This window comes from Hevea brasiliensis, chromosome 2 (genome assembly GCF_030052815.1).
Source record: "Hevea brasiliensis isolate MT/VB/25A 57/8 chromosome 2, ASM3005281v1, whole genome shotgun sequence".
Classification (NCBI taxonomy): Eukaryota; Viridiplantae; Streptophyta; class Magnoliopsida; order Malpighiales; family Euphorbiaceae; genus Hevea; species Hevea brasiliensis.
This window is the reverse complement of record NC_079494.1, coordinates 115,758,082-115,780,804: the sequence shown is the minus strand read 5'-3', so window position 1 is coordinate 115,780,804 and position 22,723 is coordinate 115,758,082. Positions and strand designations below refer to the sequence as shown.

The 22,723-nt window shown below is 34.5% G+C and overlaps 2 pseudogenes; both read left to right on the top strand.

Annotated features, from left to right (window-relative positions):
• The first annotated feature begins 542 nt into the window (after nt 1-542).
• LOC110645655 (uncharacterized) lies at nt 543-11,783 on the top strand (annotated as a pseudogene).
• A 233-nt stretch (nt 11,784-12,016) lies between these two features.
• Nucleotides 12,017-14,163, top strand: LOC131168968 (DJ-1 protein homolog E-like; annotated as a pseudogene).
• The last annotated feature ends 8,560 nt before the right edge of the window (nt 14,164-22,723 follow it).

The window sequence follows — 22,723 nt, the reverse complement described above, 5'->3', positions numbered from 1 at the left end:
ATTAATTATATGTTGTATATTCATATAACATATATGAATATAATTATATTTATAGTCATAATTTATAATTTTATTCTATATATTTTTTCTTAAAAACTTAAAATTTTGTGATTTTTATATATAAAGTATGCTTTTTTCTCATATTTTTATTATTTTTTCTTTAATTTAAAAAAATAATTATAAAAATAAAATAAGGATTATCTTCAACCTTCTTCTTATTTTCTTTCTTTTGTTTGCTCAAATTATTTTCCTTTCCCTTTATTTTCCACACATCCAAACAAAGGCCTAGAGTCACGTATGCTTTGTTTACAATAATTCACCCTAAAACTCCAATTTTCTCCCATGTGAATTGAAAAAGACGAAGACTTTTTTCCAAGACGGTTAGGATCCTCTGGTTTTAGTTGCGAAAACCAACTGTGGTTGCGAGATTCTTAACGGTTAGGATCCCGTTACTCTTACCGCCAATTTATTCAAAAAACCAATTTGTTCTTCTCATGAATAAGTGCGTTGTCTGTAAGGTTCCATACGTTTCATGTCCCTGACTTAGCTGCATTTGGGAGGTAGAGCTCAGCCATAATCATTTTTGGCAATCTTTCAATTATGAGATTTCTCATTGGATTTTGGTATTTTCGCTTCTTCTCTGCCTTTTCGCATCCGGGGCTCTATCAGTTGACAATTTTCAGCAGGCGTAAGTGATATCAAACTGTTGTAAAGCTTTTACTTTTTTTTTGGGTTGATATATGGGTTTGAAACTATTCCAATAGATTTGTAGTTTAGTTTTTGTGCTTATCGTTCTGTAAAGCTACATTTTTTTTGTGCATACTTTTAATATCTTTGGTAAGACGTCATATGGCTTTGGTAATTACTGATGCCAATTCAGCTTGATTTGCAAAGTTTGTGTCCGTTTTTGGAGTTTAATCGATAGATTATGTTATGTTTTCAAGCTACGATCATGTATTGAACCATGAAGTGGAGCCAACCTAGCTTAATCACTTATTTTGTTTACTTGGAAAGCACCTTTTAAGTTAAAAGAAGGTGCAAGATAAACGTGAGGATTCAAAGTCTAGAAAAGTAAGCGTAAAGATAAAACTGATTATTTGTGGGCAAAATTTTTGCGAAATGGGGAATTGCATTTAAGCCTGGGCTTTTTTGAACTCTGGAAACTGATTGTCTTGGAGACTTAGAGTGTGAAAGTTTTGTTATCAGGTGTGCATCGCCAATGGAAAGCACAACTGCAAATGTATTCACAAATGCTTCACCTTGCAACTCTTGCTGGGTGCGGATTTTCCTTATTCAGGCATATTGATTTTAATCTTGCTTACTTTGAGATATTTGATTGTTCATTTTCTCACAAATCATTCCTTGTACGCTTGTCATTGACTCATTGAGCTTTGTCACCTTGACTGTGTCATTGGTGGTTACCTGGTCATTGTAATTGTTTCTTCATCACATATTTTAGATGTTCTGAAGAAGTTAATGATATACTTTATCTCATTTAACACTTGTCTTCCTTTCTGCATATACAGGTTGCCTATTATTGAACCTGATCCTGGTCATACGAAGCTTCGTCTTTCAAGCGATGGCTTGGAGGCCATCAGACGAATAACGACACCAATTGCAGCAGTTGCTGTATGCACGAGATACCTCTTATTAAGCTTCTAAGAATTGCAACTTATTTTTCACCCAATTTGATTGAAATATCTATGAAGTTCTAGCTCATTATAATTAGCTTGAGAAGTACCTAAGAGCATTTTCAATTTTGTTTTGCACTGGCTTGGTTGGTCATGTGAATATGGTTGGTTTAATGATGAAGTTATATGTTTTATAGAGGATGATGAATGGTCCTATATTTGTTTGATTCTTGCATACCCATCCACATATGTGTTAGATAAATTTTAAAATTTTGTTTTAGCACCAAAATCATAATTTTGTCCATGAGTGAAATGTTAATATTCGTCCTAAGTTGAACACTGAATCTGGATCCAGAAAGAAGTGAGTTATGGAAATCTTTCATCACCAACTATGAAAAAGGGAAAAAAAATTTGTGGAAATCAGTTGTCATGAGCTAGGGTTGCTGAGTTTTATATTGTCAACCTAACCAATTGCAATATAATTCCATATTGTGCAGTCTTATATTATTCTTCATTAGATGGGATTCATTATTCCTGTGGACAGTGAAATTCTGAGATCTGAAAATTTGGATGTTGGGACATTTATGCTTCAGGAAATTCTAAGTTCACCAGTTTTCAGAAACTCTCATCCCTTACAAAGTCCTTTTATGAAGCAATGAAACATAACCAATATCTTGATGCTTTACACACAACAAATATGCATAAATTGTCCATATGTCATGTCTAGCATTGGTAAATGCTTGCCAATTTCTTGATGCTTTACACACAACAGATATGCATAAATTGTCCATATGTCATGTCTAGCATTGGTCAATGCTTGTAGCTAACGTGCACACCTACAAATTTATTTTTATGCATGTAAATAATAATTATGATCTGTATAAACATGTGAAGAGTAGTTGTTCACTTCTATTTTACCCGTTTTGACTGTTATATTGATGGTTGCATAATCAGGTAATTGGTACATACTGCTGTGGAAAATCATTTTTGCTAAATCAGCTTCTTTCCCTTTCTTATTATGAAGGTACTGTCTTCACTGCATTTGGGTAATCTGTAATACACACACTTCATTGCTAAAGAATTTTGAGTTCAATTTTCCCTCTTCAGGTTTTGGGGTTGGCCATATGCGTGACACAAAGACAAAAGGTAATCCAAATTTGAGTTGGAAGAGTGCTATTCTTTGCTTGGAATCATCTGTAATGTTTCTTTCTTTCAGGGATTTGGGTTTGGGGAACTCCAGTAAAATTGGATATCAATGGAGTTAAAACTTCCGTGTTTTACATTGATACGGAGGGATTTGAAAGTGTTGGAAAGTCAAATGTATATGATGACCGGTAAATCCCAAGTCATGTGATCTTTACTTGCCTTTGGAAATAACTGATTTATGTAGTTTTTCTTTCTCATATTTGCTTCTATAGGTTATTTGCTCTGGCAACTGTTTTGAGTTCTGTGCTTATTTATAATCTGCCTGAGATGGTTAGTTATTTATCTCTACTTCTAGCTTTCAATATACATTTCCTGGATCTGAAGGTGCTGTTCTGCGAAAGTCTGACTTGTTAGACATACAAATTATGCTACACTAGAGCTTTCTAGGGCTTTTTAGTGCTGGATATTTAGTGGACTTTATGATTAACTGCCATCATAGATGAAAAGAATAGCCACGTGAATAAAATATATCACTAGAATTTAAAGAAGTTATGATTCTTTGAAGGCCTAATTGCCAAAAAATCTGAACTTTGGATCTTTCTTTTTTTAGCATGCTGAGTTAGAGCAAATAGCTTGGTAGTCAGCATGTATCATTTGATCCAGCCCAAATCCCACAATGGGGGTGGCCTTGTGCATTTGGGACATCATTATGAGGAAATATTCTCTTTGTACTAGAATACCAATTATAGTTTTCAACTAATGGTACAGCGGCTGGAATCATCTTCATCTTCAGTTAAAAAGCATTTTTAACACCCCATACCAACATCCACCTTTGTGTGTGTGTGTGTGCGCATCCTATTCTTCTCCAAAAAGATGATGTTGAATGGTGTTAACTTGATATTAACATTGTCCACACACCTTAAATTATTTTGTGAGAAAATACTGAGATCTTAATGTTACGTAGAGAAGGAGAAAATATAGAAATAAGGAAAGGAATATGTAATTGGGCTAGTAGAGCAAATTAGAATTGTGGAGGGAAAGTTTGTTAGGTCTATGGAGTAGTTGTTAATTGTTTGGGAGCGAAACTATGAGCAGTGACAGCTGTAGTTGTTAAAGAGCAGTTATTAGGGAATTGGAGGAGAATCTGTTATAAAAGGGAGATGAAACACCTGTATTAGACATTCTGAATTCTGATCAGTAATGTTCTCTATCTTCTCTCCCTTTCTCTCCCTCTCTCTATCTTTTGTTCTATTATTTCTTCTATTTTCTTCTCTGGGATATCTACCGTTAGGGCTACTACCTAACATTGGTATCAGAGCTTTGCATCCAAGAAATCAGTGGGTAATTTTTCATGACTAGATCTATTGTGATAGGCCCAGAGATGGTGCGGATTGCAGAATTGGAGGAACAAATGAGGAATTTGCAGGAAGCTACTCAAAGGAATGCCGAGGACCTAAATGATTTCAAGAAGGAGATGAAGGAGAAATTAAACAAGACTTCTTTAACAAATAATGCCATTCTGGAGGACTTGCGACAAATGATGATCACTCATGTGGTGGAAAGGAATAAGGAGAGCAGTAGTTCAAATGAGGGGGGAATATTGGAAATCCTGATGTTAGGGTTTTTTGGTGAAAAGGGGAAAGAAATCATCAATTCTGATTCCAATGGAGTGACAAGTGAGAATTCCTTACCAATGCCTAAGGAAACTCTGAATCCTTAAGGAAGTTCTAGTTCTGTCATGGAATCAGGCATTCAAAGCATTACACTTGGAGTGTTTAGTCCTACCCCAGAAGCAATTAATACTGATGCTTGGATTAAGGATGAAGATGAACAAAATTTTGAAGAGAAAATTTCAAGATCTCTTAAGCATTTCAATAGTCAATCAGATGGTAATAATGATCAAGATCCTACCCTCAGCCTGAATTCTTCCATAAGAGATGGGTGCCTCGAAGAGGAATCATTTGGGATTCAAGATGACACACGTATCAATAGTGCTGATAAAAATATTGAAATCTTAAAAGGAGAAGACATGGAAGTTTATGAAGAAGAGAAGTATTGGAATCTTGGTGGAAGCATATTTGAGTTGAGATCATGTAATCATATGATACTCAAGGAGAATGAGTTTGAGATCTGGAGAAGACAGAGGGAAAAAATAAATTGCTTGTCGAGGGATGATTGCATTGGAAATTTGTGCTGCAATGACAAAGTAAACTGCAAAAGTGTTATGAGATTTGATAACAAGAATTCTGCAGAGAGCATTTTTCCTTTTACTGAAAATGTTAAGGAAAAGTATGAGATGGCTTCCATTTATGGCTGGAAATCAAGTGGTATGGTGATCTTAAAGGAACAAAAATTGAAAATTTGGAGAAAACAAAGAAAGAAAGTTAGCTCTTTGTCAATTAATAGTTCATACTTTCATGTGTCTTTTCTCAAATGGAAGTTCAGACCTAGTCTTTTCTCACTACCTATGATTTCATTCATTAGCAACCAGGGGCAGTTGACATTTGCTGCAATTCTCCAATATGATCATATTAGAAGAGGAAAAAGAAGAAGAATGGAAGGAAGAAAGAAAGAAAGAAAGAAATTCTAGTTCAAAGTGCCAGCTAAGGATGCCACTTGGGAAGATACCACATTTATCCAAAACTCAATTTCCTGACTTCCAGCATTCTTGGGGTCAAGAATGCTCTAATGGAGAGGGTATTGTAACGTAGAGAAGGAGAAAATATAGAAATAAGGAAAGGAATATGTAATTAGGCTAGTAGAGCAAATTAGAATTGTGGAGGGAAAGTTTGTTAGGTCTATTGAGTAGTTGTTAATTGTTTGGGAGGGAAACTATGAGCAGTGACAGCTATAGTTGTTAAAGAGCAGTTATTAGGGAATTGGAGGAGAATCTGTTATAAAAGGGAGATAAAACACCTGTATTAGACATTCTGAATTCTGATCAATAATATTCTCTATCTTCTCTCTAAAATTCTCTTCTCTCCCTTTATCTCTCTCTCTCCTATTTTATTATTTCTTCTATTTTCTTCTCTGGGATATCTACTGTTAGGGCTACTACCTAACACTTAATTGTAAAGTAATTAGTCATTCGAACTTACTGAGGAAAACTATTCACATATGAGAATGCTAACTTGTTGTTTCATTAAGAATCAGACTAATATAAAGAAAACAAGACACTATACCATGTTTTGTAGGTTATGTGACATTCATATCTGAAATATTTACGATTTGCTCTCCTAATGTGAGGTTATAGTTTGTGTATTAGGTTATTGGCCATTTTTCATTGACTATGCACATTTTGGTTGATGCTTCTGGCAATGTTAACATGTTTGGTCCATCGTGAATTTAGATCCGAGAAGCTGATATATCCCGCCTGTCATTTGCAGTCGAGCTTGCTGAAGAATTTTATGGAAGGTTTGCATTTCTTCTAAATTGAGCTTCATATATATTATCTGCTTACAAATAAACTGTTTCACCCTATTTATGTTACTCACACTAGCTGTTTTATGGATTGGCTGACAACTACATGGAAAATAGAGTGAAGGTAATTTGTAAGTCATTTCAAAGATATTCCTCTTTTATGTTTTCTTTGAATTGGATATTTGAAGCAGATGGGCATTTGAATGCCTGAATTTTTTTTTTTCATTTTTTTTTTGTAGGGCCAAGATTTTGCTTTTGAACCTGTGAAACTACCTTGGCTTGTCCAGCACGATTTTCTACGTAAGTTCATCAATACCTTCTTGGAAAATTATTTGTTGAATAGCTGCTTGCTTCTATCAATTGCAGTTATCTAGGTTTTATGTGCTGGAATGCTGCGACAGCTAGTGGGGTGCTTGCACCAAATTTTCTTCAAATCTACTAAAGTGTTGATCCGTCTCATATTTTATTATATTTTTTCACTTTCTGCGTTTGTGTCATCAAACTTTTTCTTATGACTGTTCACTATTTCCTAACTCTCGTGAAATGCTTCAGAATAGATGATCATAGGTTTCTGATTTGATAGAGATATTTTAGGTGGTTTGCATTTCTCATTATGGCATGTTTTGATGTCATGTATACTTGAAAGGAAACTGATGGTTTTTGGGTTAGACAGAAGGGAAATCAGTGCAAGAAATGCTTAATGAAGCCCTTCAGCGTGTCCCTAACAATGATGGTTAGTGTTTTTCTCTTTCTCCAAGCCATAACGTTTTAGAAAAGATGAAGTGTTATCCCTAGTGTAATAATTGTGCTTTTAAACAGAGGTTTGATGGTGGTTGCTTTTTTCTGAATGCAGGGGACAAAAATATTGATCAGGTACGAGTCGATATGATTTTGATTCCAATACTGCAGGAATTGTTGAAATTTTATAATTCTGGGAGTGATTTCTTTTTTTGTAACTTTTTATCAGGTTAACCAGATTCAAGAATCACTTGCTATTATGGGTGATAATAGCACATCTTTTAGCTTGCCACAGGTAAGGGCTTACCATGTACTTTTGCTGTATTATGTAATAGTCTTTCAGTCCTTCCGCTTTCCCTGTTGCTTTCCATTTCTAATTCGCTATAGTTGGAGTCAATACCTAGATAGGTCCAGGGACGCTATATATCTAAATTACCCATTTTCATTGTGGCATATCAAATTACCCATTTTCTTTCTTTTAGAATATATTGCACTAAGTTGTAGACCTAATTTTTCTAACATGCAATATAATAATAAAATATTAGAAAAACAAGTTGATTATTGGAGTACTAATTCTGAAGAGTATGATTTCTCGTCGATAGATGATTCTTATTACTCTAGGGTAGAAAAAGGTGATTTGTATTTCATTTTTTTGCTAGTGCCCCTTCCTCTCAAGAGTTGGTGCCTCCTGAATGTTCCCTATTAAAACATAGATGTGTGGAACTTTTTCCTTACTTTTCTCATTCTATTTTAGTTATAGTCTATGAGAACTGTGTTTGGAAATTGATGTTCTCTTAATCTCAAACATTTGATGCAATGGCAGATTGCCTAAATTTTCCAACATGCTGTACAATATAGAAAAACAGGGAACTATTGGAGTATTAATACCGAGAGTATGGCATACTGTAGATAATTCTTATGACTGCATGATTTTGTCAATGCCCCTTCCTCCCTCTCAAAAGTTGGCCCCTCCCTCCCTCCGATAGATGCGTGGAACCTTTGCTTACTTTTTCTACTTTATTTTAGTTAGAGTCTATGGGATCTATTTTATTTGAAAATTTTCTTGAATTTTGAAACTTGTTTTGCAATATATTATGCAATACTAGAATGCAAAATATTGCACAACACTAAGTTTCCTGATTAATTGATTCATATATCAGCAAGCTTTTAATTACCCCAGATGGCCAGATCATTAACTTTGCTTTACTTAGATATAGGATGGTTGCTACCATATAATTAGGTTGGCCTTCTGCCATGGTCAACATGGGCTGCAATTTATTACGTTGATTGAGGATATTCTTTTTGTATTTTGTGGCACCATATATTTTGCACTATCAAACGGTGACATTCCATTGCATGACAGAGGAATCCTTAGCTCAAATCCTGGCAGCATTAATATTTTTTATCAAAAAGGAAAAATCAAAAAGAAAAGGACAAAAAAATGAGATGGAGGGGTGAAGAGAGAGAGAGAGAGAGAGATGAGAAATGTCTTATTCATATATTAATATCCTGTAGATTCAGATTATTTGTTTGCATTTCAAATGCTTTAATTACCTTTCATAATGTAATTGCACTGTGAATTTGGTCAGCCTCATCTCCAGCGAACAAAGCTTTGCGACATGAAAGATGATGCGCTTGACCCAGTATATGTTAAAAGAAGGTAGCAATTGAAGGAGCTTGTTTCTAGCATTGTTCGTCCTAAGATTGTGCAGGGAAAACTTCTAAATGGACAAGATTTTGTAGCTTTCCTGGAGCAGGTAGCTTTGTTTATAGCATCCTTCGTTGTCATATCAGGTGGAATTACATGCAAATTAAAAGTTGTGTTGGAGATGTGAAAATTGATTTTACCTTAAACTTTATGTCAATTTCGCACACCTTTCCATTTTTAGCATTAAAATTGTAAAATTACTTTCTTTTTAATTGAAAAAAAAAGGCTACTATGACTTTTTCATGTTGGGTTAAAACTTATTGTGGATATAGCAATTTTTGTCTCATCATGCACTATTTTGTTAACACAATGATAGAAGTGTAAACATGTCACTTATCCCAAAGGGGGTAAAAAAATAAAAGGTTAGATAATGAATTAACATGAACTAATTTCAACTAAATGTGACACATGCTGCCTATTTTCTTAGCAGTGCCCATCTATGTGACATGTGCTTAATGGTTGCAATTGGATGATGTCCTTGATGCAATGGCATCAATTACCAGTCATATTGGAACACCTTCCTTCATAGCAGAGATTACCTTGTTTCGCTGTATGTTAAGTTTAGGGAATGGAAGAGGGAAAAGGGGGAAAAAGTAAGAAGAAAAAAGTATAGGTGAATTTTTAGGTTTAGTGATGCTGATCATTTATCTTCCCTAAGCTTTCATCTTAAAATTTTCGGATACTTGAAGCCTTGCATGAAGGGGAGATTCCATCAACGGGATCTCTGGTGGTGGTTTTCAACAAGGGTATTCTTGAGCAATGTTTGAAGCTATACAGCGAAACGATGGTAAAATTAAGTTTACCACTCCCTGAGCGGTCTCTGCAAGATGCTCATGAAAGGTCTAGAGGAGAAGCAATGAAATCTTTTGATGAACAGCATTTTGGGCGTAACCGTGCAAAGAGATCCTTCATGCAACTGGAAGAGGAAATAGACAAGGTATGATATGATGATGATTCTTTTCTCATTAAACGAAATCATTAATCTATAGATCTGTTTTTTGGAACTGATAGGTAGAGAAGTGTAATTACATGTTCTGCAAAAAGATTTTGTTGATTGGCTTGAAGATTTTTTATGTGACTTTATTGAAAAAACTCAAAACAAACTTTGCAAATACGGATTCACCCCCCGAGAGAGAGAGAGCTGCACTGCATTATATTTTGATCCTGTGCAGATATTTACTGTGGAAATTCTATCTAGCCTTATAAGAATGTCATACTGGCGAATGATTATCAATCAGCAAAACTCTGCGAGGCATTGTATGTTAGATGTGAGGACAAAATGGACCAACTTCAAGTTCTCAGACTTCCTTCCATGGCAAAGTTCAATGCTGGCCTTCTTCAATGCAGCCAAAGTTTTGAGCAGGAGTGTGTTGGACCCTCAAAAGCAAATTATGAGCAACGCATGATGAAGGTTAGGCATACTGTCATTAATTTTGCTATTCTTTCAATTATGCAGTTTCTTCTTTTCCAAGTTTTTCTTTCTTTTCCAAATTTGTTTTAGTGATTGAACTCTTAAGTTACTTTGATGCTCAAGTTGGATCACATTTTGAAAGGAAGTGGAAATCAAATGTGTCATCATTACTTCCTCATTGTTTTAGATAGTATTATACCAAAGTGATCAAAATGGAGAAAATTGGTGCAATTTAAAATGCCAACTGAATCTGAAATTAAGTTGATCTTTGATGTCCCTGGAAGCAGCCTTCTACATGGTACCTGATAGACTTGTTTCACCATGAAATGTGAAAGACTTCTGTTAATTGTTGAACCATGTTTTTATGATACTTCCTTGATGTTTGCTTGCTTACTCATTTTCATGAGCTAAATTGGGCATTTGAGAATGTATTGTGTGAACTTGCAGATGCTGGGGAAGTCAAAGTCTCTATTTATAAAAGAATACAACCAAAGGCTCTTCAATTGGTTGGTGGCTTTCTCCCTTGTCCTGGTGGTAGTGGGCCGGTTTATTATAAAGTTCATTTTGATGGAAATGGGCGCATGGATACTTTTTATCTTCTTTGGAGACACACACAAGGATGTTTTGGTCTGCAGAATCTCTCTATTACAATCCGGTTTGGCATTTTATTGTAGCAACTTGGGAAACGCTTATTTACATCCCTATCCTTGATCTGGACAGGTAATACAGCATCTTCTCTTTTGGATGTAAAAGAAAAAGGAGGCCTGTTATATCTTAAGATGGTGTTTTGCTGCATGTGAAATTGAATTTGCCTTTTTATTTTCTTCAATGTGAACAGCCTTGCATTTTGTTCAAGACCATGGAAACCAAAAGAATTTCTTTAGTTGATAGTCAGAAGTTGTGAGAATTCTACATTCCTTCCTAACTGGCGAAGCATGTTAAATATAAGTTATATTGTTCAAATGTATCAGTGGATCCATTTTGTTTTGTTTTGTCAGTCTGATCTTGGCATATGTCTATTATTACTTGAAGTGTCTATTGTTCAAATGTATAAGCGGTATAAATAAACACATATGCTAAAAGGACTCTGACAATGCCCTCAAGTCTGCATGTTTTAGTATTGTTCATTTTTTTTCTTATTTTTTTATTTCATGTTTTTCCTTTTGGAATACAGATGGGCAGTGCCAATCGGTTTTGTAGTGTCAATTTTGGTAATTTATTGGCGTTGTTATGGCAAAAGGAAACACGTGTTGCGATGGCTATTGCCTCTTTACAACAATCCTAAAGACGGTCCTAATAGGCCAAGATCAGACAGAATGATTTCTTTACTGTATGCCTTTAATATTCGGCATGCTTTTGTTTGACCATCATTGGTGAGCTTTCCATTTTTTCATTTATGAAGCTTTGCCATTCTATTTTTGTTTCCCTTGCACAGACGTATGAAACCAAAATGGAGAAGAGGTGAAGGATGCATGTGATGATTTGCCCATCAGCGCTGATATCATTTGTAACTCTAGCATTTCCTGATTGTTCATGTCAATGTAATCCGTTGATTGTTTATTATTACACAGGTTTATGTTTTCTACAACCGTGTTGATAAATATAGTATTATTAAGTCACAGTTGTTCATTCAACTCAGAAAATTAGCATTCAACTGTATTGGCATTTTTTTCTTTTGGAAAATTGCTGGAATGATAATGACAAAGCCCAATCATATTGGTTTTCCACTTTTCTTAATTACCTTATTAATTTGTAATGACAATCATAGATGCATCCATCACTTGATAATGTGAATCTTTTGGGTAATGAAACTAAAGCTGATGGCATTAGAAGACTAAAGTAGATGAAGTTGTTGAGTGGAATTTAAAACGTGAAGATAATCCCCACCTATACTTCTAAGTAAATGAGAAATTAAATAGCTTTCTCGGACTGCACACTCACAGCAGTGAGGTGTTAGAGACTATGGGTCCCATTGCTCAAAAATCAGCTCTGATACTATGTGGGGACTACATGGAAGATTATGAAGTGATTGTGCCATTCTTTATGCTTCAATCCTTGGGTGTGCGGGTTGATTGCGTCTCTCCCGGCAAGCGATCCGGTGATAAATGCTTCACCGCCATCCATGATTACTTGGGCTTCGGGGTAATGTTCATACTCCATTGCCAATACCATCAGCCCCTTTTCTAGTCTAGCAACAGTGATATTTAATCTTATTTTGCCTTGGCAGCTTGACACAGAATTGCAAGGCCATTTCTTCACACTCAACGCAAACTACGATGACGTGGCAGTAGAATCCTGTGATGCCCTCATAATACCTGGAGGCAGATTCACTGAGCTCCTCTGCACCGATGACAAGCTGGTCAGTACGGCAACTCATGTTGGTGGCAGCAGGACTACTCCAAGGCAAGAAATGCACTGCCTTTACCAGCTTGAAAACTCATGTTTGTGGCAGCGGACCACTCCGAGGCAAGCAATGCACTGCCTTTACCAGCTTCAAACCCATCGTTGAGCTTGCAGGAGGCATCTGGTGGGAGCAGCCTGGTGTAGAGTCGGCTCTTGACATTACTGCTTGTCTTATGGACGGCAATCTTGTTAGCTCAATTGGGTGGCCAGGACACGGTGAATATACGAGAGTTCTACTCGAGTCCATAGGAGCCAAAATTTCAAGATCCCACAGAAATTCAGTACTGGTTGTGTTAGCGGTAAGCTAGATAAATTTTGTACTCTAATGAATAGCCTGCCTGCAAGTGCAATCCATAATTTGGCTTCTGCGTTATAGGATTATGCAGAAGATTACGAGGTAAATGTGCCATTCAGGGCTCTACAAGGTTTGGGCTGCAGGGTGGATGCAGTTTGCCCAAGCAAGAAGAAAGGGGAGAGCTCTCTTACTGCCATCCACGATGACGAGGGAGCCCAAATATGCACCGAAAAGCGTGGCCATAACTTCGTCGTTAATGCCAATTGGAGTGACATTTCTGCTGATGACTACGACTTCTTGGTGCTGCCAGGAGGCAGGTCCCCAGAGTTGCTGGTCATAAACGAGAAAGTGGTTTCTCTTATCAAGGAATTCGCTGACAAGGGCAAGATCATTGCAGCAATTGGACAAGGGAAGTGGGTTGTGGCTGCTGCTGGTGCTTTAAAGGTACTTAATTAATCATCAAATTATATATATGTTTCTGGATTAACGAGTGATTAATTAATAATAAACACTCGTGTATGATTAATTTGGGGAAGAGATGCGCGAGCAGCCATGGAATGAAGGCAATTGTGAAGTGGCTGGTGGGAAAGTAGTGGAGTCTGGAGGGTGCGTGGCTCACGGTAAGCTAGTGACTGCAAGTGGATGGCCCTGCTCTTCCAGCTTTCTTAACAGAGATAACAAGAGGCCTTGGTTTATCTGTGGTGTTTTGAAATGGGGAAGGCTAGCTTCGTTTTCCTTGTGTTTGTGTGATGTTGAACAATGAGTGTAACATTTGAAACCATTTCATAAACAAATAAAGTCATACAATAAAGTTTGGGATTTTGTAATTTATCAATTGTCTGGAAATTTGCTGTTTAACTGCTGACGCTTGAAACTTGAAAGGAAAAGTTTGCTGTCCCATGTCATGAGATATCTAATTAACCTCCCTTCAGATTCTAGATATTGAAGTATGTGGGAATGTATTGTCAGATTATAAGATGACAGTGGTACATGGTGGTAGTACCTGAGAAGCCTCCTACATCTGGCAGACACAAATGAGGCTCATAGTGGGCTTGTTCAACTTGTTGCCTCTCTGCACAGGCTCTGGACCAAAATAACTGTTCTAATTTGATTTCTTTACCCACTCCATTTGATGGATTAGAGGGACATGTTAAATGTTGAATGAAACTAAGATTGAAAGATTTTATTTTAATAAATTGGAGTTACTTTCCCAGCGAAAGTTAAGAAGCTGCCCTCTTTCATCTGAGCTTTCGGATTCAGGCTCCTAACCTGTCTTAGCGAGGGTTGCTATAGATGGGCCTCAGTTGTGCGCTAGGCAAGTTACAGTTGCAGCTCTGTTTTCTTTTAAGGCCATGGGCCTCTTTTGTCCATGGACTTCAAAGCCTTGCTTTATTATTTATGTGTAATGTGATCGTAGGCTTTTATTTATACTGGGCTCAAGTCATGTTCTATTAATGAATCTTTTTTAGTTTTTGGTAAAAAAATTAAATGATTAAAATAAAATAATTGCTTAAAATGAAAGACGATTGTGCATTAACTCTCTTTTTAAATCTTTTCTTAATTTGTCAAGTGAATAAGTTCGACACATATTATTAGCACTTATTAATTAATATTGATGCTGCTAATAGGGGAGCATTTGGTCGGTTCGGTTCCAAATCGAACCGAACCGAACCGAACCGAACTGAACACAAAAAATTGAAATATTGAATAGGTTAAAAAAGTGGACCAAACCAAATCAATCATTTAAGAATAATCGAATCAAATCGAAAAATAATGATTCGGTTTGGTTCCATTGCATTAAACCAAAACTATTGGAATTTTACAAAAGAATCTATTTACATCTAATAAATAATAATTTATTAATAACAACCCTAAACCTGTTTACAAAAAAACCTACTTATAAATATCAATAATATATAAAAATCCATTCAAAAGTACATAACATTTAAATTCATAAGTCCATAAAATTGTAAATCAAGATTACATAAAATGTACCATGAAATTATAAATCTAGAATACCTAAAAATCCATAAAAACAGCAAACATCACTTCATAAAAATAGCAATCCTGGGCTAAAAAATCACTTATGCCATTTGCTATTGGGTTTAGTCAGTTTTAACCGATAAAAAATCGAACCAAATCGAAAACTGAACATACTAAAAATCTCTAAGCGAACCACACCGACAAAACAAAAAAACTGAACCAATTAAACAGAAACGGTTAGGTTTGGTTCAATTTTTTTGTTCAAACCGAAAAGTGCTCAGGCTTTGCTGCTAATAATAATAATAATAATAATAATAATAATAAATTTAAAATTATTAATCTAATATTTAATTATGGTAGAATAGATGATACTCAATTTTATTATGATAATTAATTCACTATGGTAATTATACTAAAAACTTGCACTAATATTAAGATATAATCTGTTTGTGAAGGTTTAAAGCTAATCCATCACTTGGGTTCGCACAGAGTTATCTATCTATCCTTGAGAGTTGCATACATGTCCCTAGCTATTAAGAGTCTTCTTCAATTGAATTATGTTATTAAATTCTCATATTTTTTGAAAGTTAATTGTTATGCAAACTGATTGAATTCCTATGCTTCATCCTTATTAAGGGATTGCACACTTTCAATTCTTCTTTAGAGAGTCTCCTTCATCTATTGCTTGATGATATAGTTGGGGTTTCACGCCCTCATTTTTGTCCTTTGTTTTGTTGCTTGTATATTTTCTTTTCTACCATTAAAAAGACAAGTAATTATTGTATATAAAGGTTGTAAATTTTTATTGACAATTTGCTTTACAAGGTAACCCATTAATCATTTTCCATGTGTGCAATGGAATCTGTTTTGCTTGAATGGGCCCCCATGGATGAATACATGTACATGTGTCATTCATGAATACCAAACCCTCAAAATTTCAGCTAGATCAACTTCCCTTTTCACACCATTTTTTCATATCTTTCCTCCATATCAGGTGTTTATTTCTCTGTGCCAATTCTAAAGTTGCTTGTAGGCTTTTGGTTGCGGGTTTCTTCTCACCCTTTGGATCATGTTCTTCTTGTTATTTATATAATTTTTTTATTAATTATTTGATTTGTTTATTAATCTAATCTTGTTAGGATAGTTTACATATCTAAAAATGAGAAGCTCTATGGAAATTGACAACAAGGGAAAGACGAAAGGTGAGATATATTAATTATTTTAAAGCATTCGCATGATCTTGTTTTGAATGTGTTTTGCTTTAAATATTCATACAATGTCTCTCCCTAGGGCAAATTACCAATGGGTGACATTGAAAAATTAAATTACTAAAAGGGGGTGAGATATAAATGTTAGCAGTATGTCCTAGAACATATCATTTAGTATGTATCTTGTATATATTTTATTAATAAAAGGCAATTTCACTTTTTCGTTTACATAATGTATTTATGTGTAATAGAAAAGGTCCATTGATATTTTATTAGAAATTCTATTCTTAAGTTGTTAAGAATATGAGTGACAGTATTTCTAGCATAAAGTATCATAAATTGGTTCATAATCGAGGATACTTCACAATAAGGACATGACTTATCCAGAAAGATTGTAATCATGTTTGTTCCCAAGGTATTTATATAAGATATAAAAAAGATGGAATGGTGAGTCTCATGCTATATAACAAACATGATAGGCACTTATACATGATAAGTAGGCCGAACCAGTGATGCATATGACAAGCACATAGAGTTTACTCTTGTTAATGCATTGTCATATATCATATTAGTACATATAATCTTTAAAACTGAGATAACACAGTTATCTTATATATTGGTAGTTTAAGTTTGATACTGCTTTCATACTTATACTGTGTATGGGTATATGGGCATGTGTTGGCTCCTACTAGTTATATATGGAGGTAGGTGTTGATTAAGATAGAATCTGTTACCCTAAGTAAATAGGGACAAAGTCCTATGTTCATTTAATTGTTCTTGATGTTTCAAGTTTCTGGCCAGGACAGACAGATTTAGTCAGAAAAGAGTTTCTGACAAGAAAATCTAATTAATCAAGAACTGGAATTAAAATAGAACATAATATTCATAACAAATGGGGTTTGACATAAACCATAACTTCAGCTCAAATTAGGATTTTGTAATAGAGAGATTCTAGTGCATGGTAACATATGATTAAAGGCTCATTTAAGGTATCCATTGTTACTGATTGGGTGGCCATAACACGCTATACTAGGTATCAACCATGGTCTATGAGATGCTTAAAATAATTTAGAAAAATTATTTTAAGCATCTCAGAGTTCTGATAATATTAAGAGTTAATATCATATCTCATTGCCAATTAGTGATGAGCCTAGTGAGTCACACACATACACAAGATAATCACTAAGTAAAATGTGATTTAATTGATTAATTAAATAGGTTTGGTTTGCAATAAGATTACAAAGTCCCTAGGATGACTTGAAACCAAATCTAGGTTATTGGATGTATAGTATAATAAATTTATATTTAAAGTATTTAAATATGAATTTAATTGTGAGAAATTAATTAATAGAGATTAATTAATTAATTTATATTTGATATAAATTGATTTGAAGAGGAGAAATAATGATTTTGGATTGAGAACTCAAAATTACAATATAAGGGTAATTTGTTCATTTCACATGGTGACATGTGGCACCATGAGATGGTGATACATGGCACTATATTAGCTTGCCATTTGTCTTCCTATCATTTAAGATGATCAAAGTCAAGATTAAGTCTAGCTTTGACACTTGGCTTAATGTGATTAGGTCAATTAAAAATAAGATGCAATGTAGAGGTGACATGTGGCATAGAGTTAAGTGATGACCTAATTATAAAAGGGAAAAGAAAAGAAGAAACTCTCACTCTTATTCTCTCTTATGTGTGGCGGCACTTGTTCCTCCCTCTCCTCTCTTCATCTTTTCTCATCAATTCAAAGAGAATCACTCCATTCCCTTTGAATTATTCTCTTTGAATTAAAATTGCTAAAAATTATTTCTAGTATCCTATACACACATACAATCTCTCTAAAAGTAAGAACCCAATTTATAATTGGTTGGCAAAGGCTTGAGAAGTAAATTGGGAGCTGCTCATTGGTGATCTTGGTGTGGACAAGCTAGAGGGACAACATTTGGGGTCCTAAGTGTTTCCTAAAGGTGCCAATTACATCAATAGTGCATCAAAATGATAGTGCACATATTCTTCTTTTAAACTAGGGTTCAATTGAATTAATTTGTTAATTCAAAAATCTTAAATGGAAAATGTAAATCCTAATACATATTAAAAGTGTTTTAATATGTAATTGAGCATTAAAATTAATTAGGTACATAATGGATATGGCATGATGCATGAAACCCTAGAAGAAATTTTTAAATTCAATACTCTAATCTAACAATTTATATGCTTCCGCTCCTTCAATTAGTATCAGAGCCACTATATTTGCCATTTAAATTGTTTAATATGAGATTTAATTGTGTGATTTAGCCAAATTTTGATTGATTCATTGCTGGCTGGAATAATATATGTGGCGGCATGCTTTGTGCACCAATGGTGCGCATGGTTTGGGTTACCCCAAATGGTGCACATGGTTACTTGGTGATTCTTTATACAATTATTGTATATGAATTAAGGCCCATACTTAATTAAATTATTTAATTAAGAATTTTAATCACACAATTAAATTTTGATTCAATTATTTGAATGAGATTCAAATCTGAATTTTTAAATTTGTTTGAAAGAGATTCAAATCTGAATTTTAAAATTTGTTTAAATGATATTCAAATATGAATTTTTTAGTTGAATATGAGATATTAAATTTAATTTTAGTATGTATGTTTTATTTAATTGTTAAATGTTAATATGCATGATGGCTAATCATGGACAATAAAAGACCAACGTGATTGGATTTGTTTCTTTTATTTTTCTTTGGGTTGTAAAATAATTAATTTTATTTTTGGTGGCATGTATTATAAGTGTTGCAATAATTTTGGGTTGTAATTTCATTTATTTGAGGACTTTAAAGTTCATATTCTTATAAATTCGCCTTGGTATGCCAAGGATTACAATGTAATTAGATTGCAAGAAGATCAAGAAGGTCAAGAGCATTGGTGGGACTAGTGGGAGGAATTGAAGATCAAGTGTTGATTATGTACTCCTTCAGTAACTCTTGTAAAATGAATGAAAGAAATGCACCTAGGAATGCCCTGATTCAATTCTTGGTGGCTCATAATTGAATCCCTTAGAAAGTCCATGATCATACCATATTTATTGTTTATCCATGTATGCATGAGATGTATGGAAATGTATGCAATCATATGATACATGCATGCTAATTGGATAATGTGCAAAATGAGACCATAATAGTAATTAAGCCGACCACTAAATCTTCCAAACAAATGATTAAGTTAGAAATTGTATAATTAAGGTAATTATATCATGGGCCCTCCATTGAGGCAATTGTTTTAAGAAATTTTAAATACTTACTTATGATGCAATTAATTTAAGGGATTTTCTTAAGAATAATTGTTAAGCATGAGATGTTGTAAATATGTAAATGGTTTGGTGGCCAACAATGGATGTGCTTGAGGACAGTAAAATTATTTGCATGTATACTGGCTCAATGAGATTAACTTAACTAATGCAAGATAAGTCAATAATGAATGTGCCTGAGATTTTGAGCATTAGGGGCTAGGTAAATGATTGAACGTCACATAAAATGTGATGGGCAAGGAGTTGCTCACTTATAGTTTACTGTAATTGTAATAATGGATGTGCCTGAGGATGATCAATAAGATTATAAGAATTCAATCACTCACTAGAAATCCATCCAACTAGGATTTTCGTTTCCTACTTTGGAAGTATAGGATTCGCTAAGTTAGTGGGAGAATCAATTTGATTAAAAAACTATAATCATTTTGGTTAATTACCTGACATATTTACTAATTAATCTAATTATTTTCTGCAGTTAATTTTCTGATAATAATGAGCACACAACAACCACCACCATCTAATATCCTTGCGAGCATACTTGATCATAATAGGTTGACGGGACCTAATATTTCTGATTGGCTAAGAAATTTAAAACTTATCCTGAACCTAGAACGTATTGGATATGTTATAGACTCAAATGTTCTTTGTCTCTTACCTCCAGAGGCCACTCAAGATGAACATGACACTTTGGACAAGTGGAAGGAGCATGATATGAGAGCCAAGTGTTACATATTTGCTTCTATGAGTAATGAGTTACAAAAGGAGCATGAGAACATGTAGAGTGCAAGTGAGATCCTCCTTCACCTACAAGAGTTGTATGGTGAGCATAGCAGGAATGTTAGGTATGAGATATCTAGGCAGCTATTTCGAATGATGATGTCTGAGGGATAGAATATTGGGGATCATGTCTACAAGATGATTCGGCTTATAGAGCAGCTGGAACATCTTGACTTTAACATGGATTTTCAATTGCAGACGAATTTGATCCTTCAGTCCCTACCTGAGTCATTTGGGAATTTTGTAACAAAATTTCATATGAATAAGCAGGAACACACCTTGGCTGGTTTACTTAACATGTTTGTTATTGCCCAAAAGAATATGCCAGGTAATAAAGGAAAAGAGGTAGCTTTGATTGCATCTTCTTCTGTTGGAAAGTCCAACAAGAAGAAGGGCAATAAGAAAAAGAAATCTCAAGTTCCAGGACCTTCCAAAAAGATAGCCAAACAGAAAGGAAAAACCAAAGCTGATGGAGGCAAAAGAAAGTGTTTTTACTACCAGAATGATGGGCACTGGAAAAGGAACTGCCCAGAATATCTTGCTTCTTTGAAGGACAAGAAGGATACACCTTCAGAAGGTATATCTATATTTTATTATTTAGATGCTGATGATGGTCATAGTACATCTATAACTTAGGTTTTAGATACTGATGCTAGTTCTCATATTTCTTATGATATGCAGGAACTAGCAAACAGTAGTAGCTTGCATGCTCGAGATGTTAGACTCCGGATTGGCGATGGCTCAACTGTTGAAGCTTTAGCCATAGGATCTAAATCTTTTTACATATGTGGACATATTTTGTGTTTGAATAATATTTTATATGTGCCTGATGCTTTTAAGAACATCATTTCTATATCTAGTTTGACTAGAAATGGTTATGAATTTCAATTCATAGATGATAGTTGCAATATTTATTTTAGAAATAAATATGTTGACTTGGGTTATATGCATGATGGTCTTTATTATTTGGATAATAATGATAAACACAAAATAAATGTAAACAATATAAAAGAATGCAATGCCATAATGAAAATCAACTCAAGTTTAAAATATATTTGACACTTAAGATTAGGTCATGTTGTAGAAGATAGGATTGCAAAACTGGAGAAAATAGAGATTTTATCCTCATTGGGTTTTGAACCTACTCCAACTTGTGAATCCTGCCTTCAGGGCAAAATGACTAGATCACCCTTTTGTTGGACAAGGACTAAGAGCTAAAAATATTTTGGAGCTAATACATAGTGATGTATGTGGTCCATTTAAGGAAATGGCTAGAGGTGGGTTTCATTACTTTATTACATTTACTGATAATAAATCAAGGTTTGGGTATTTGTATTTGATAAAATACAAACATGAATCCTTTGAAAAGTTCAAAGAATTTAAATCTAAAGTAGAAAATCAAACAGGAAACTTCGATCAGATCGTGGAGGTGAATACTTAAGTACTGAATTTGATGAATACTTGAAAGAACATGGCATTTTTTCCCAGCTGACTCCTCCAGGAACGCCACAGCTGAATGGTGAAATCGTACCCTATTAGATATGGTACGCAATATGATGAGCTATACTGATATACCAGTCTCCTTTTAGGGATTTGCATTAGAATCAGCTTTACATATTCTGAATAGGATTCCATCAAAATCAGTTTCTTCCACACCTTATGAGATATGACATGGGAGAAAACCAAGTCTTAAGCATGTTAAGATTTGGGGTTATCCAGCTTATATCAAAAAGCTAAACACTAATAAATTGAAAACCAGATCAGAAAATGGTCAATTTGTTGGATATCCAAAAGAGAGTTTTGGATATTATTTTTATTTGCCTACATCACAAAAGGTTATGGTAAGTAGAGATGCCACATTTCTTGAATAATAGTTTATTTAAGAAGGAGCTAAATGAAGGTAAATAGAGTTAGAATTAGAGAATTCTGACCAATCAACAAATCAAATGGATATAGATCTATCTAGTCAACCTACACCTATTGATGAAACATCTATAGTAATTCCTCGCAGATCAACCAGGATATCTCACCCACCAGTGAGATATGGTTTCCTTCATGAAGATAAACAAGAGTTGTTTACTCATGAAGAAGTAGATCATGGAGATGATCTACTTACCTATGAATAAGCTATATCAGATATAGACTCTTCAAAATGGATTGAAGCTATGAAATCTAAAATTCATTTCATATATAAGAATCAAGTTTAGGATCTTGTTGACCCACCTAAAGGTATTGTACCTATAGGGAATAAATGGGTTTTCAAGAAGAAAATTAGTTCTGATGGAAAGGTAGAGACCTATAAAGCAAGGCTAGTAGCGAAAGGATTTCGCCAAAGGCAAGGAATCGATTATGAGGAGACTTTCTCGCCTGTTGCCATGCTTAAATCAATTAGAATTCTATTAGCAATAGCTGCATACTATGATTATGAGATTTGGCAGATGGATGTCAAAACAGCTTTTCTTAATGGATACATTGAAGAAAACATTTTCATGGAATAACCTAGGGGTTTTGAATCCCATGATGATTCCAAGATATGCAAGCTAAAGCGATCTATTTGTAGGTTGAAATAAGCTTCAAGGAGTTGGAACATCCATTTTGATGAAGCCATTAAGTCATTTGGTTTTATCAAAAATGTGGATGAGCTATATGAATATAAGAAGGTTAATGATAGTGCTATCACTTTCCTTGTCTTAT